The 16,131-nt window shown below is 37.6% G+C and overlaps 1 long non-coding RNA gene across 1 annotated transcript; it reads right to left on the bottom strand.

Moving 5' to 3' along the window:
• Nucleotides 1-1,657: 1,657 nt before the first annotated feature.
• Nucleotides 1,658-11,810, bottom strand: LOC134299115 (uncharacterized). Its single transcript, XR_010006251.1, has 3 exons — nt 8,332-11,810; nt 7,268-7,409; nt 1,658-2,720 (listed from the first exon to the last, which is right to left on the bottom strand). It is a non-coding gene; the product is annotated as an uncharacterized LOC134299115 (long non-coding RNA).
• Between the last annotated feature and the right edge of the window lie 4,321 nt (nt 11,811-16,131).

The following is a 16,131-nucleotide window of genomic DNA, read 5'->3' as shown; positions in this document are numbered from 1 at the left end:
AAAAAATGTATATACAGTATATGAAAATAGGAATTACAGTTGTGTAGAGGAAGTCTGTAGGCCACTTAAAATTATACTTGGACCTGGTTCCAGCTCTTCATGACATTTTTCTGATTGCTGATCTAAACAAGTATACTGATATTCTACATTGTCTGTGTATTTATGAATAACTAAGGACCCTTCTACACTTACCCTTAAAGTGGACCCGATCAGGCATATTGGTCCCACTTCACAGCCTGAAGTGGAGAGATTCTCCAGGTCAACTCAATGTGTTTTATCACTGTGAGGTTGATTGAATCACCCACCAACCTGTGTTTAATGTTGATGTTCCTAAGTAATATCTTCTAGTTCAATCCTCCAAGCCTATCTTAACAGCCAGCAGCAGCATTGGACAAAGGGTGTCTGTTCAGCTGCCAACTGGGAAACAAGGGCATCCACATTTCCAGCTACCTCTTACCAGAGAGTGAAGCTGCCACAAGAGATTGTGACAGGGATCTTACTTTTGATTCTTGCAGCCTCAGCGTATGAACATAGGAGGGGGCAGGAAACATCGTCATTTTTTTGCTTCATGATCAGAAGCTGAACAGATTTCCTTTATCTTCATCTGATGAAGTTGCTGGCTGTTAAGGTGGGTGAGTAGGGCATTTACATCATCTTACTGAATTTGCACCAGTAGGTTATGAATCCATAATGGTAATATAGAATTTTAGTAAATAGTCTTTCTTTCTGAAGATGTCCGTGACTAATCTAAGGATATCAGTGGTGGGTAAAATCATATGAGACTTAAATTATGGATTTGCTTCACTCCCCAATAGTCAAGTGAGCACCTCCTCATTTACAGAATGCATATAGGGGATTTGAGGTATTTCTGAAATCATCTATACATTGCTAATAAATATGTTTTTGGCTCATATATTTCAGCATGTTTCCTTGAAACAGGAAGAAACAGGAAGATCAAGAAGGAAGCCTAAGAATGAACAAATTATTATATCTATCGGTTTTTTGGATTAACATTGTACAAAAGAAGTACTATGTCAATTGCTCAAAAGATCTATTACTATGAGATCTATCCTTTCAGAAGAGGAATAAAATAAGGAATAATATGGCAAAACAATAAGAAAAGATTTGTGACAGAAATTTATAACTGACAAAATGGCCTGACTTTCCTAGGAAGACCAATTTTATTGGCAATAGACACTGAAGTAACTCTGGATTGTCTTTGGAAATGATATTATCTTCCATGCATTTTTTTTTACTGATGACTGCTTTCTTTTATTTTCTTTTTTTAATATATAGAGAATTAACATGGGGAAGAGTGTGGTGAAGTGTGAATTTTGATCTACAGTCATGTGTGATTGTGGGTGGGTGTTTGAAGAGGTAAGTATTTCAAGTGGCATGGCTGGGGGGATGGTGGCCAGCTCAATTCAATCTGAGATGGGTTGCCATGGAAAAGGGGAGGAGCCAACTGCCACTTGGCAAGAGAGGCATTTTTAAATAGGCAGTCTGTGGTCAGAGAGCCGCAGGAAAAGTCAGTTCTACTGTGTTGAGAATCAAGAAGGTTTAGGCTTTTAGCCTGTGTGGTTTAGATAGGTCAAGTTGACTTATTTAGGTTAGTAGTTAGAGGTTAAAAAAAAAGGGAAGAGAAACCCAGTGTCGCACCTCAGGCTAAGTTCACCTTGCTAGGATACCCAGTCAACACACAAATAGTCTTTTAAGGTCTTTATTTAGAGCAAAGCAGAATATAGATCAAGCAAGCAATCAAAAGATAATTTAATGTTGTAAAAAAAGAGTCCAAAGGTAAAAAGGAATCAATAGTACATTAATGTCCATCAGTCCAAAAGGCAAGGTCCATTGGTTCAAAAGGCAAAGTAATAGCAATAATCCATAAAGCACAGAGTTAGTCCATGAAGTTCAAAGCACAAGGTCTTAGTCCATAAAATCCCAAAGCATGAAGTTCAAAGCACAAAGTCTTAGTCCACAGGATCCAAAACACAAGGTCCAGAGATATAAGTAATCCACCAAGCAAGGTATTAATCCATAGGAGGCAAGGAGCAGGGTCCAAGAATGCAAAGTAATCCCAGAGGCAAAGTTGTCCTTAGAAAGCACAAAACAAGGCCCTAGACTCCAAAATGCTAGCAAGGGAAACATACAAACAGATGAAGCGATGAATTGCTCTGACAAAGGGCATGGTCTGCACAGGCTTCTTTTAATAGCAACCCAGGAAGGTGTTTCTTTTCCCACAGCTTGATTCTTTCGGAAGCTCTCTTTTGCGTGCCAAACGGTCACTTCTGCGAAGCTCAGAGCCCCACCAAGACAAACGGTCTTGCCTGGACAACTCAGGGTCTCGCACCTGGTCTTCAGTTGCCCCGGCTCCTTCATTATTTCTCAGTTCTCCAGTTTCCTCCTCATTATTTTCCACAACTCTCGGATCCTCCTCAAAAACCCCCTAAGGAAGAATGTCAGCCTGATCGTTATCTGACTCTTCTGGGGCCAGCAGGTCATCCTGCTCAAAGTGAAACTGCATGTCTCTAACAGGAGGCTCAGACTGCTGCAAAATCCCAAAACCAGAATCCTCTTCTATTCCATCTTGGAAACCAAAGTCCCCTTCAGTGTCATCATCTTGAACGTGGCCAGCCTGTGGCTGGGATACAACACCCAGTAAGAGTCTTTATTGTAACAGAAATAACAGAGGGAAAGAATAAGCTAGTACCTGGAGTGAACTGTTAAAGAAAGAAACACATTTTGAAGTAAATAAGAAAAGGAATGTACCTTTAGAAGATAAGAAACATTGAAACCATTAAGCTTCTATACTTCAATAAACTTATTAAAGTTTCTCTTAAATCTAAGTCTCTCTTTCTTATACTTTCGAGTCAAGCCGTGCTTCACATCAAAGGAAGATAAATATATTACAAGCTAGTGGCTGTGTTCTCGATTTTATAGATTCATTAAATCGTCCCTTCAACCAGTGGCGTAGTTACAGAGAGATTAAGTGTCATCTAATTTAAAAATACAAAGGCAATGTATTTTTAAAAAACAAATTGGCAATAATTTATTTATAAAGTGTTTTAGCTTGGTAAGAACTGAAACATAGCATATCACCAACTCATCTATATGTATCTATATCTATATTCTATATTCTATTCTATATCCATAATAAAAGTGAAAACCCATATGTGTGTATGTGGCACGGGTGTCTGTTCACACAGACAGCCTCTGGCCTCCACAAACAGGCTACAGTTCCCAGTGCTAAGGAGCCAGCAAGTCACTCTTTTCCACTGACATTGCAGTTACGGCGAGCTCCATGAACATGTAGCCCAAACCCTGCCAGTGTCCTTCCCAAAACTACGGCCCACCACCCAAGGAATACTTTCATTTGAAGACCATTTAATCCTAGATTTTGCATTGTCCTTCACCATAAGCAGGCATCCCAGGGATCTCCATTGGTGTAGAATTTGCATGACCCTGCCTACTGCCCTTCCCTTTCCAATCTGTCTGCAGAACAAACACAACGCAACTACACTTCCTGGAGGAGTTTGGGGGATTGACTCCTCATGGTGGAAGTTGTAGTTCACCCTGCATCAAGTCAGAGCAAGGTGACTCCTACTGGGGAATGTAGAGGAGTTGTAGTTCACCTACACCCAGAATGCTATGAACCCAAACAATGATGACTCTGGGCCAAACTTGCCATGCATACCTGATATGCCCAGATTTGAAGGGAACTGGCCTGGACATTTGGGAGTAGTACATCCTGGGATTTATCGTTCACCTGCAATGAATGAGCACTCCAAACCCCTCCGATGATGGACCAGGACCAGACTTGGCACACAGAGCCCCCATAACCAAAAGAGCATATTGGACAAGTTTGGGGGGAAAGGAGTTATAGTTCACCTGCATCCAAAGAAACAGTAACCCCCACTGACAATGGACTAGGACCAAACTTTGCACAGAGAAGCCTCATGTCCAACTGAACATACTGCAGGGGTTTGTGGGAATGGGCCTTGATTTTGGGAGTTGTAGTTCACATGTTCCAAAGAGCACTGAACCCACCCAACGACGGATATGGATCAAACTTGGCACATAGACTGAACATTGCATGCTGTGGATACTGACAGATGTTTTGGGACAATTGCCCCTGGAATCTGGGAGTTGTAGCAGTTCACCCCATCCAGAGAACACTGCAGCCAAGCGATGACCAGCCAACGATAGATCTGGACCACACTTGGTACACAGGCCGAAAATGACCAACTTTGAATGCTGGCAGGGTTTGAGAAGGATTGATCCATGATTCTGGGAATTGGAGTTCACCAACTCCAAACTGAGAAAACTTAACAATCAAAGACAAATAATGCCTTTTTCAAATAACCTGGGCAACGCCGGGTCCCCAAGCTAGTTCTGAATAAAGAGCAAAATATGTGTGATCTGGCATCAACTGGGCCATGATTTATTAATGATTTGCAATTTCCTAATCTACAATGAGGCCTCTCTGAAGTGTGAAAACCATGGTTGGGACTAGGGTTCACCTTGACCTCTCCCCTTTTCAACCCTGGGTGATATACCTGGCCTCTGCTACCCATCTACCCTACCTTCGTGACCGTATCTCCTACCATAAACCTGCCCGACCTCTCCGATCATCAGGGGAGGCCCTCCTGTCGCCACTACCTATATCTCAGGCTCGCCTTGTAGGAACAAGGGAGAGGGCCTTCTCTGCGGTGGCCCCTTGCTTGTGGAACTCGCTGCCCATTGAAATCAGGCAAGCCCCCACCCTTTTAGCCTTCAGGAAAGATTTAAAAACATGGCTCTTCCGGTGTGCTTTCGGAGAGTAAATGTTCTATGCTACTCCCCCCCCGATATTTATCCTCTAGACTGGTTCACTATCTGATGTCCCGTCCCTTGAGGTTTTATTCTGATCCCTTTCTCATCCAGAGTTTTAATTTTTAATCTAGTTTTTAAATGTAGTATTCATGCGGCCTGCTCGTGTTATATTGCTGTTTTGATCTTATGTTGTACTGTTTATTTTATGTAATGTATTATTTAATTGTATTATGTTATGGTTTATTGTATTGTCTTGGGCATGGCCCCATGTAAGCCGCCCCGAGTCCCCGTTGGGGAGATGGTGGCGGGGTATAAATAAAGTTTTATTATTATTATTATTATCTGTTGTTTCACAACCCAATAGTGGCTACCCTGTTCCTCAGAAGATCTATGCCATCCCCATTCCCCTCAAACATGCTGTTTTAAAGAGAGAGATGACAAAAGCCAAGCCCCAAGGGTTTCTACTAACACATGAGTTCCAAAGGGGATTCAAAGTCACTTTGAGTCCCCTTTGGGGGAGATATAGTGGAACAACAACAACAACAACATAAACAAACAGCCAATTCAGAAAATCTGTCCTTTGATAAAACAGTTGCAATTTTGGGTCTCTCACATTCCTGTCAGAGCGCGCAGTTTGGATAAACACACATGCAGCAGAAGATCAACGAAGAATCACTGGCACCAATAAATAGGCTGAAGCCTGTTTGGCTTTCTACAAAAGATTTACTGACAAACGGAAAACTCTCAAGACAACATATACATACAGAGTGCAAATAGGCAGAGAGCAGAGGGCAGAGGGAAGAACAGATAACACAGCAAGCTATTTATAACCACCTCTGCTGTCTGATGCAATACACAGTTAACTCTTTACACACTCGTATCGTGGACAGCAGACAGCATGATGCAATCTCCAGCTCACATTGCAACACTATAACTCAATTACATTTAAACAACTCTATATACAATCATTCCCACTTCAACTTCCCCTCAATATTTTGCACTCCCTAACAGTGTGATATTGTTAAACAAAAACATCCAGAAAAAAAATTCCAAGAATGTTTTGGCCACCAAAGAAAGATTGGCAAAAGTTTTTCAGCTACATATTTCTAGTATGTTTAATCATGTGATAGAACCCCAATTCCCTATGTTGCCTTTGTAAGTGGCATGCCATCACCTATACTTATCCACAGGACAAAAGAGTGGGACCAAGCAACTGCAAAAAGAGTCTGAAGACAGGCAACTTAAAACTATATTTTCTTAGCTATGCTCTGACACTGGTCACATTGCAATATTGACATCTTAGCGCCTCCTTGTCCCATGTCTCTTTCTGGGTTGTACAAAGCTGACTAAGTGGTCTTCAGAGGACCTACAGAACAATTTTTTGATATGCAAAATCATGAGGTTTAGTCCTTAATGCCTCCATGTAAGGTCAGAAAAGTTCCCTTCCTGGAATCCTAAAGAATTACTACCCTTCACTACAGACAAGACTTATCTAGATGCGTCATAATATGACTCAATATAAAAAAGAGTCCTACTATCAGTCGGACTAAAGAATGGTTATTGAGAACCATCAAATATTTTTTTCTCCCCAAGAACTGAGAAATCTGCCACTTTATAGCCTATTCTATATATGGCTTACTTATAATTATTCTGAATTGTTATTTTTTCCACATCATATATAGGAGGTAATTATAGGCATCTCATTTTAGAAAATGGCACACCTCAAGGAGGACTTGAGAACAGATTCTAAGTTTAGCTTTAGGACATTAACAGCTTAATATAGAATAAAGATAGGCATGTAGAAGGTTGCAGATTTTATTTATTGAATTAAGCACCACACAACACATTAAATCAGCAATCTTGCTTAATATTTTCATTATAATTTCAGTATGATTTAGAGAAATTATTTTTGTTTGTAGTCAATCAAAATAAGAATCAGTGATATTTTGCTTAGATGTACAATATTCACAATCATTTAATACATTGGATTGGAATGCAAATCATCAACAAAAATGAGTTCATGATGACACAGACCGTAAATGTGATCAGCTCTTGATGCAAACTGATCATCTTGTAATATTCCATTAAAAAGATGGAACCACATAACATTCTTTATACTGATAAGAATATTTAGATATAAAAATGATAAATATTGGGTTGATTAGCTGAGTATAATCAATAGTAATCCACTTTGACCAATATACCTATTCACATTGCCTGATTAGTATGAAATAATTCTGTGACAATCAAATATCTGGATTAATTGCCCATTTACACAACTTGTACACATACTAGATTTAAACAGATTTGCTTATGTATGATCTTTGTGCCACATATTGAATGTAAGATACTTTGCCCATTAGTATTGTACAAATAAGACAATTTTAAATTAGAGATATTAGGAGAATGCATATGAACTAGTTCATTACTGGGGAGAAGATTTTACAAAATTTACCTTCAAGAACATTTATAATGGACTGGTGTTCTGATGCCAGTTGACGAATAATGGGATGATCTTCTGGGATCCAGATCCTATTCCATCTCAGTTTTATATGGCTTCACTACATATATACATTTTTACAGTTGTTTTACAAGCCCTGGTGGGAAAGGGACAAACTTGGAATATGAAAAGTTAGATTAGATAGAAAGTATATGAGTAGAGAGAGAAAAAGGGGAGGGTCATGAATACACAAGGGAATTTGTGAAATATTACATCTTTTAAAAATAATTTTTCAGGTGAAAAGTCAGAGAGAATGTTATTACAAGATGACAAAAGTTTCATTGCATATGGCCCTAATGCATTTTTGGTCTGTAGTACAAAATTCCATTTGAGAGAAAGGCCAGATGCTGACATTAAAGTAAAAATGTCATCAAAGTGTCCTTTGACTCAAGGGATTGAAGTTGATCATAGCTAGAATATTTTGTTTAGGCCATTGTATGACTTAACATGTTCTTTATGATTTCTTAGTACACAAAGTGTTATATTAGAAGGTATTGAAATAGTGGCACTTAACCACTCTACCAAGGGATAAAGTATTGGTTCACTTTTGATATATAAAAAGGTATTATAGTTTTCAAGAAATTTCAAAACGTGTATTTGTAACTGCCTGGCCAGGTCAAAGATATTTTGCTACCCAGCCTAATGGTTAAGTAGGTCTACTTCATGATTCAGAACTCCATTTCATAGTATTCACCTTAATCCAAATGATGGAAAACAACTAGGAGATCTGCGAAATGAAGGAAGGGAATGGAGGAAATGAAAGCCTTCTTGACTCATATGTCACAGAAAGACTCTTATATCATGACTAACCTTTATGCATCATGATAAGTCATTTAAAGAATATTAAACCACACATCTTTCAAGATTTTGATTTTTGTTTGAAAATGTAAAGAACAGAATTGGCAATAGACACTTTGGCTAAAAGGGATAATCTGCTTGCAACATATTGCCACACAGACAGCATTTTCTGGAATGGAAAAGGTCACATTTTACACTGGGATACAGTGAAAGAGACTTACATGGATCCAGATCCAGATGCCAGATGGTCCGGCGTAACCACTCAGCCCATTTGTTGGATGCCGAAAAAGAAGACAAGTAAGTCCCATAATTTAAATCTTACCCCAAACTATATTTGATGGGCACACAGAATCTCACAAACTAGAGTAAGTCCAATGTCAAAGCTGCATGTGCTCCTAAAGCAGGTCATAATGAAGTTTCATCATAGCTCAAGAGATTGCTTGCTCCTACCTAGGCAGTTTCAATTTGGCTGGCCATCCCTCCACTTTTCAGAGTCCACTAAAAATACAGTCTTTTTAGAACTGCTTAAAAGTATTCCTGTTGTGCCAGTTGAACCTCACCAGGTGATCATTTTTACTTCACTCATGAATTCTTTCATAGATATGTTTGTCATATCATTGAATAAGGCCTTCCACCCCACCCAAACAAAACAAACAATAGGGTTAAGTGGGCACCAAGGGAAATAAAAGTGTTTGGTGAGCATGTGCTTAGATAATATATGTCACCCACCAAACACAAACATTTTCTATATTATTATGATCATGCACTAGGCAAACCCTATGAACATCCCCTACTAGTTTGGTCAAACCTAATTGCTTTCCTTTATTAATTCAGCTGTCTGCATGCACAGTTGGGCTTAATACTGCCATCTTCAATCATGAGAGAGAGAGAGAGAATATACTTCAGAGTCAGAAATGAAGCTAGCCTAAAAGCAGAAAGCCATCTCAGCTATTTCACTTATTAGTGCTTCCCTGCATAATCGACTTTCTAATGTAGCTATTAAACATAATATGTCTGCATTCCAGCCTGATCTGGTTGAGGTTTTGTGGGTTTTCCTTTTCATTTTGAAGTATACATAATACAACTAATCAGATGTGAAGAGGAGGGGAATATATACACAGGCATTAGTAAAAGCCCGCACACCAAGCTATCAGGGAGAAAAAATATATATAAATAAACAAAAAGGAATTAATACATGGAGTCCAATATAAAACACTCTCTACCAGATATCTTCTCATCGATAGGCAATGGATTGTCTCACAGTTTTCTGCATGTCACAAAAACTCATTCTTTGCAGTAGCATGGACAATTCCTACACACACACACACACACACACACACACAAACAAGCACACACGGACAATTTTTTTTTATCTTGCTTTCCAAGGGCTAGTCACATAGAGATGCTTGCTGTTTGAGTTCTTTTAAAATTACCCCCACATGCATATTAGATGAAAATAGTTAGTATTCAACATTATAAAAATATTAGTGATTGTTAAACTCCAGACAAAGTATTAAAATGCTTTTGCATTAAATATGTATTCTCTATTTATTAATCGATACAGTTGTGCACCTTACATTTACATCCAGTATCTTAAATTTATTCATGTAGTGCTTTTTGATATAGACTTTTTAAAAAAGGTATGGAAAATACTATCTGTATGTTTCCAGCATAGTTCCATAGTGGTGAGAGGTAGACACATGAAACTTGGTTTGTGTGAATCTATCACCAGATTATGTGTAGTGAACAAAGAAAATGGAAAAAACAAGAAAGAAAAGAAGTGGGCGAAAAAAAAACATGGAAACAGCACTGCAGCAAGAGGAGCAAATCACTTTCTCATCTAGGCAAATATTGTATAGAGTGAATTAGTTTTAGGGGGAGAGAGGAAAACTAGTAGATAGAGAGATTGAGAGATGGAATAACAGAAGAAGAGGAATAGGAAGCTGAGGAGAGAGAGGGTGTCTTGGGGTGAAGATAGTTTTTTAACCTGTGCAATGTCAAATATTTTCATTAATAACACAAATATGATTTGAATAGCATTGATTAGTAAAGAGGGGGTTCCGATCAATGAATACAGTGTTACCTGTGTCTACTCCAGTTCTTCTTTACACGTATTATGATATCTCATTTCAGTTTTCTACATGGGTAAAATGCAATTTAGTTTTAAAAGTTGCCTTCACAAATTGTAGAGAAATTTGCAATCCAAAAAAGGGACTACATTCTGATTCATTTATGATCTGGACAGTATGGATTAGTATGATTCACTTAAAAACATGGAGCAAATGAAATTATCCACACCCTTAGCAAATATAAGTTTACACAGCTAACAATCCCCCTTTTACACTGAGGACATACATACACCCAAAGCTATGTATCAAGTTCCTTTTGTGTTTTTTTAATATAGTTTTTGGGGGGATTTAATATATTACACTGTATATATTTATTCAGCTGCCCTATTAGAATGGCATTTACCTTTGATTCTGTTTTTGCACTGTTGAAGTATTGCCTTAACATTTAGCTTACAGTCTAATGTGTATATTAGCATAAACTTGTGCTTAACATTTATTCTATAGGCCTCTAGACAAAAATCTGGATTTTCTTATAAGGTCAGTTGTATAGGATATGCAAATTTTGCCACAGAAAGCAAAGAAGTTCAAAATCCTCAAAGAAACTAGGCATATTTAAGAGTGAACATGGAAATGTTTCCATGGTGAAGAGTGCTAAAGCAAAATCAACAATAATCAGATTATTAATATCATTTGAATGAAAACTATATTTTAGAAGGCCAACTTAAAAATTGACAAAATTCTTAATTTTATATTCCTTTGGTTGTGGGGAAGGTATGTTTTACATTGCAAGATATTCAAGATCTTGGTTCTCATCATTGTTAATAAATGCAGGTTTAGCATGTCATTCAGCTACCCTTTATGATCATGATTTCATAGGAGTATACTTTAACCTCCCTGAGAAATATATGCTTCTATTTCATGATTTTTTTTATCAAATATTACCACACATATATATTAAGCAAATTAGGTTATTGAGAATTTTTCTGGATAAGGTCCCCTCTTTATCATGTCAAAAGTGACTCAAGAACATACTGCAAGTTGCTTCTGGTGTGAGAGAATTGGCCGTCTGCAGAGATGTTGCCCAGGGAACGCCTGGATGTGATAACTGGGAGGCTTCTCTCATGTTCCTGCAAGCTAGAGCTGACAGATGGGAGCTCACCCCATCTTGTGGATCCAAACCAGCAACCTTCAGGTCAGCAACCCAATCTTCAGATCAGCAGTTCAGCTGGCACAAGCATTTAACCCACTGCAGCTCCTGTAAACCTTATTAATTCATTATTATTATTATTATTATTATTATTATTATTATTATTATTATTATTATTATTATTATTGGTTTTTTAATGAAAAGACAATTCAATCAAAATATTTAAATAGATAGTTACCATTTCTAGCAGTAATACAGTCCTAAGCTACTGATGCAGAATATAAACAGTGAAACAATTTTCTCTGCCTTGTCTCTGGATACAATATGCATAATGCAGTCTAATGTAAACCACACTTTTAGCAAAATAATCCTATCAGGGATTGATGAAGCCACTGTTGTGGGGAAAATATTTGTATCCTCAACATTCAGTAATCCATCCGCTAGCATTACAAGAAGAAAAGGGTTGCTCTCTTCTTGATGCCCATGGATAGCTAACATTATTTAGATAATGTCTTTGAATTGTAACATGTCAGAATGACACAGAGAATAAAAGGACCCTGCTATATAGAAGAAATTTCCAAAAAAATATTTCATAGTATTGTGTGATTTGGGAGGGGGAAGATAAAGATGTTGGTGTTGAGAGGTTCATGTTACAAAAATAAAAATGTGTAGTGTTTGTGTTACAAAAACCTTGCCTTTTGTACTTTCTTTCTTCTTTCTTGGTCTTTTCTTTCATACATGTGACTTTTACACAGGCATTCTTTCTGTAAGAAAAATGTTGCATAGGAATCTGGCCAGATTAGCATACTAGGAAAACATGCTGAAAATGTGAAAGACATGCATTAAATTGCCATGAAAACATTCCTTGCATTTCTACTAATAGGAAGATGATAGGCTGAAATATCCCACTTGTACTCTTCAGAGAATTATTGAAGAGCTTTTGAGATAAAAATGGCAATAGCTTTAAACCACCATGGAACTATGAAGGACACTTCCAAGACTCTAGAGATATTAGTGCAGTTTCTTCCATCTGCAGACTATAGTTTCAAGTGTCTTCAGATAGAGAATGAAAGCCATGTTTACTCATAAAACTCCCACATCTCTACTCTTTTGAGGATCCTTTGCAGTGACAGATTTAAACTGTGACAAGACGGAGGAATTGTTTATTTTAACAACAGTTTACAGAGTTAAAAAAAAGAACTTGGCCAAATAGTTGTAGTATCTTACTGTAATAGCTTTAGTTCTTACAACCAGCACCTCCTCTGCAAATTCACACTTCCTCTACAACATCCAATATATATATATATTCATTTAGATAAACAAGTACAATTTATTTCAATGTGGGTGTTAAAAAAATCATAAATTAATACATGGTGGAGAAAGTGCATAGCTATATTCAGATATTAGAACCCAGTATCACACAATGAAGGTGATTGTTGGGAGATTTTAAGACAGTTTGTTTTTATGATATATCGTTCTTTCAGCAAAACAACAACATACAATTTACACTAAATTTCATGAACAATTGATATTTTATGAGAAGAAACTTATTTTTCCACCCATCAAATATATACAAACCCCAATTTCAAATATGAATCTCATTTAGAATTAATGAGAACTTGATAAGTCAATGCTTATATGTTGATTCAATGAGCCTACTCAAGTTGGGACTCATAGCTAAAATTTAAACACATCTTTATAAGATATCAATGGGCACAAGTAAAAAAAGAGTATATACTATTTTCAGGTGCCCAGGAAGGCTCTGATAATATGAGGGATGTAAAGGTCCTGTCTGACTATAGGAAATAATAGGTTGTAGTCCAATCAATTGAAGGTCAGTTCAGACATTGCACTTTCTCTGAAGGACCAAGGGTGCAGTTTAGAGGTATTCCCATATACTTAAAATTCCCATATACTTAAATCTCCTTAAAATGGCTAGGTGAGTGTTGTGGTGAAGAATAAAAATACATTTGCTCAGCTTCCCCTCATGAGAAAGTGGATTTGGCTACTTTGAACATAGAACTGTACATAGGGCTGCCCATGAAAAAATGGTCAAAAGTTCTGAAAACCTTCACACCAGTTGCTTATTACTAAATCTTGTTGCCCAAATGGCTGAAGATTCCTGCAAAATGCAGTAGCTTTGTCTCCACAAGTTCTCCACATACCTCAAAAATATAAATAAAAATAAACCCCAAATGAAATGTGAAGAATTTTAGCCAAAAATAAAACTGGATATAAGGTGATGTAATTTGTGTTATCATTGGACATGCCAATATTATTGTCTGGAATTTCAGGGGTCCATTCCCAGTGTGCCAGCTTCAATGTGTTCCAACCAAGACGTGCAAAAATGAGGTTAAAGTCAGATATCACTTTATTGTTTTAATGGCCAAAAAAAGTTGCCAGGAGATAATCCCAGATCTGACATGCCCTCCATTTACAGACGCCGGTATTTTATGGACATTCAAAAATGATATTGTTCTGCTTGGTACAAATTACGATCTGTTGTTTTATTGGTTTGATGTATATTTATTGATGTGATGTTTTACAGCTTGTCATTTGTAGATTGTGTATGGGGGGAACTTTAATAAAGTTTTCATTAGAGGAAAACAAGAGTCTATCCGAGTCTGCCCCATTTAGGCTGGAAAGGGCTTCCCATGAGAAAAAAGAGTGCTAGGCTGGAGAGAATATTGGCATTGATTGCTATCATGACTGGCGATGGGATTTGCAACTCCAACTTGTTTGATGAAACAATGGGGAGCATAGCTGCAGTGATGGACTTCAAGGTTACTTTTGGTGGAATTCATTGTGCCCCTGCATGATCAGCTGCTGACTGGTTGACCATCTGCACTGCAGTCTGATCTTATTACTGAGCCTACTGGCTTGGCTGCTGAAAATCTTCATGTGTATTTTGGTAATTTGTGCCTATTGTGTTTTAATGAGGAGAAAAAGAATCAGACAGGGCTTCCACGCAGGGAGATGTTTCCTGCTTCCCAAGCCAACTGGGATATAGAGAATTCATCAATCTGAGCTCTGATCTCAGGGCTCAGATTTTTCAGTGTCTGGGTGTCGGATAACTGGTGAGAGCTTACTGTGGGTGGTGGAATGAAGTGATAAATGAAGTGATAAATTTTATTTTCTTCTCTGTCTCAGACAGGAAAACATCTTGGGCCACCTTTGACAGAAGGAAGTGACACCAAATATTCTTGAGCCTACATTTCCCAGCAAGAGGAATAACAAAACAGATTGTCAGGACCACTTGAGTACATAGGAGTGAACCTTTACAGGAAAGACCTAGCCAAAAAAACTGCTCAGAAGCATGTCCTTCTGAGTTCAATGAAAGCAAACCAAGCAAAAAAAAGCCTTAGATTTATTTCTGAAGAGTAGCAGCAATTGGTTTAAACAGGAGAGGGGAAAAAGCATTAGAATGATTGTAGTTTTCTGTGATGGAGAATAGGTCAGATATGTTTTGACAGAAGCTGAGGTTCACGCTAACCGCTATATGAATCAATGTTAATGAAGTGAGCTGACAGAGCAGCGATTGTCAAATTGGACAAGCAGCTGGTTTCCCAATCTTTGAAACAGATTTTTATAGCTCTACTGCCTTTACCTTTTTTTCTCCTGAAAGGGCCAGACTATGAAATTGAATGCAAAAGGAAGGATAGAGGGTGTGTGTGTGAATGAAGGAGTATTTGAAATGACTAGGAAGATATATTTTCAAGGTCAGTTAAGGATTATGCTTAAATATTACTCAAGGTTATTTAAGTTCCACCATGTCAAGTTATTGCTTTTGAAGAGGCTAACACATATCAAATAAAACCTCTAAATATTTACAATTAATGTTATTATAATAACATTTATTAATATGCATTGCAAATCAGCTGATTGGTAACTTTTAGCTATATTTTACTATTCTTTTGATACATGGCAGTGGTAACAAGGAAAACATAACTATTGTAGCATAAGTGATTTAAGAACTTCAACCTAATATTTTATTATTAGCACCAGAGAAGAAAGAATGTAATTGCTTTTCTGTAATTACAGGAAAATCATTATCCAGATCATCCATCCGCTTACTGATTGGAAATGCTATGTATCTTTCAATTACTTAATATCATTGCATTTGTGTTTCCCTCTACTGCAGATAAATTTAATGTTCCCCAAGATACATACATAAATGATGTTGTGCTATAATTTAAAAAAATATCAAAAAGCCTGGTTGGTCACTCTAATGATTCACAAGGATATCTGTTAAATTACAGCCAAATGACTAATTATTAAATCCATTCCCAGTCTACCACTAACATGTTATTAATGGACCTACTTCAGAATGACTTACATACATCGAGATCAAGGTTAATCTGCATTATGTTTATTCAATAAGTGTCCCCAGCTTATGCTTTTAATATAAGATGAGGGAGGAAGAGTAACTAAATAAATGCCTCCAGGCAATTCTATCTCTTTGAATAAAATTAACTGGGCAGTACATATCATGCACATGCTTTCCCAGGGGGCACTGAGCAAAACCACTTCCTTATATTCTGGTCTTCTGAGCCAGTAGCCACCATACCCCCCACCACCGCCGCCGCCGCTGCCACTAGCAATCCAGGAACCTCCTGAACAAAGGCATGGCACAATGTCATTGCCTTTGATTCTCATTGTAGTGGTGATCACGTGACACAAAATGACTGATGGTTGATGGCTGTTGCTCGTTGACTAGAGTGACACTGACCATGGTGCCAAAATGATGGTTGAAAGGGGAGGGGGGAAAGGAAGAATTGCTCCATCTCCTTCTTCAATCACTGTGT

This window comes from Anolis carolinensis, chromosome 5 (assembly GCF_035594765.1).
Source record: "Anolis carolinensis isolate JA03-04 chromosome 5, rAnoCar3.1.pri, whole genome shotgun sequence".
NCBI classification, from domain to species: Eukaryota; Metazoa; Chordata; class Lepidosauria; order Squamata; family Dactyloidae; genus Anolis; species Anolis carolinensis.
The sequence above is the reverse complement of the archived record's forward strand: the minus strand, read 5'-3'. Positions and strand labels throughout refer to the sequence as shown.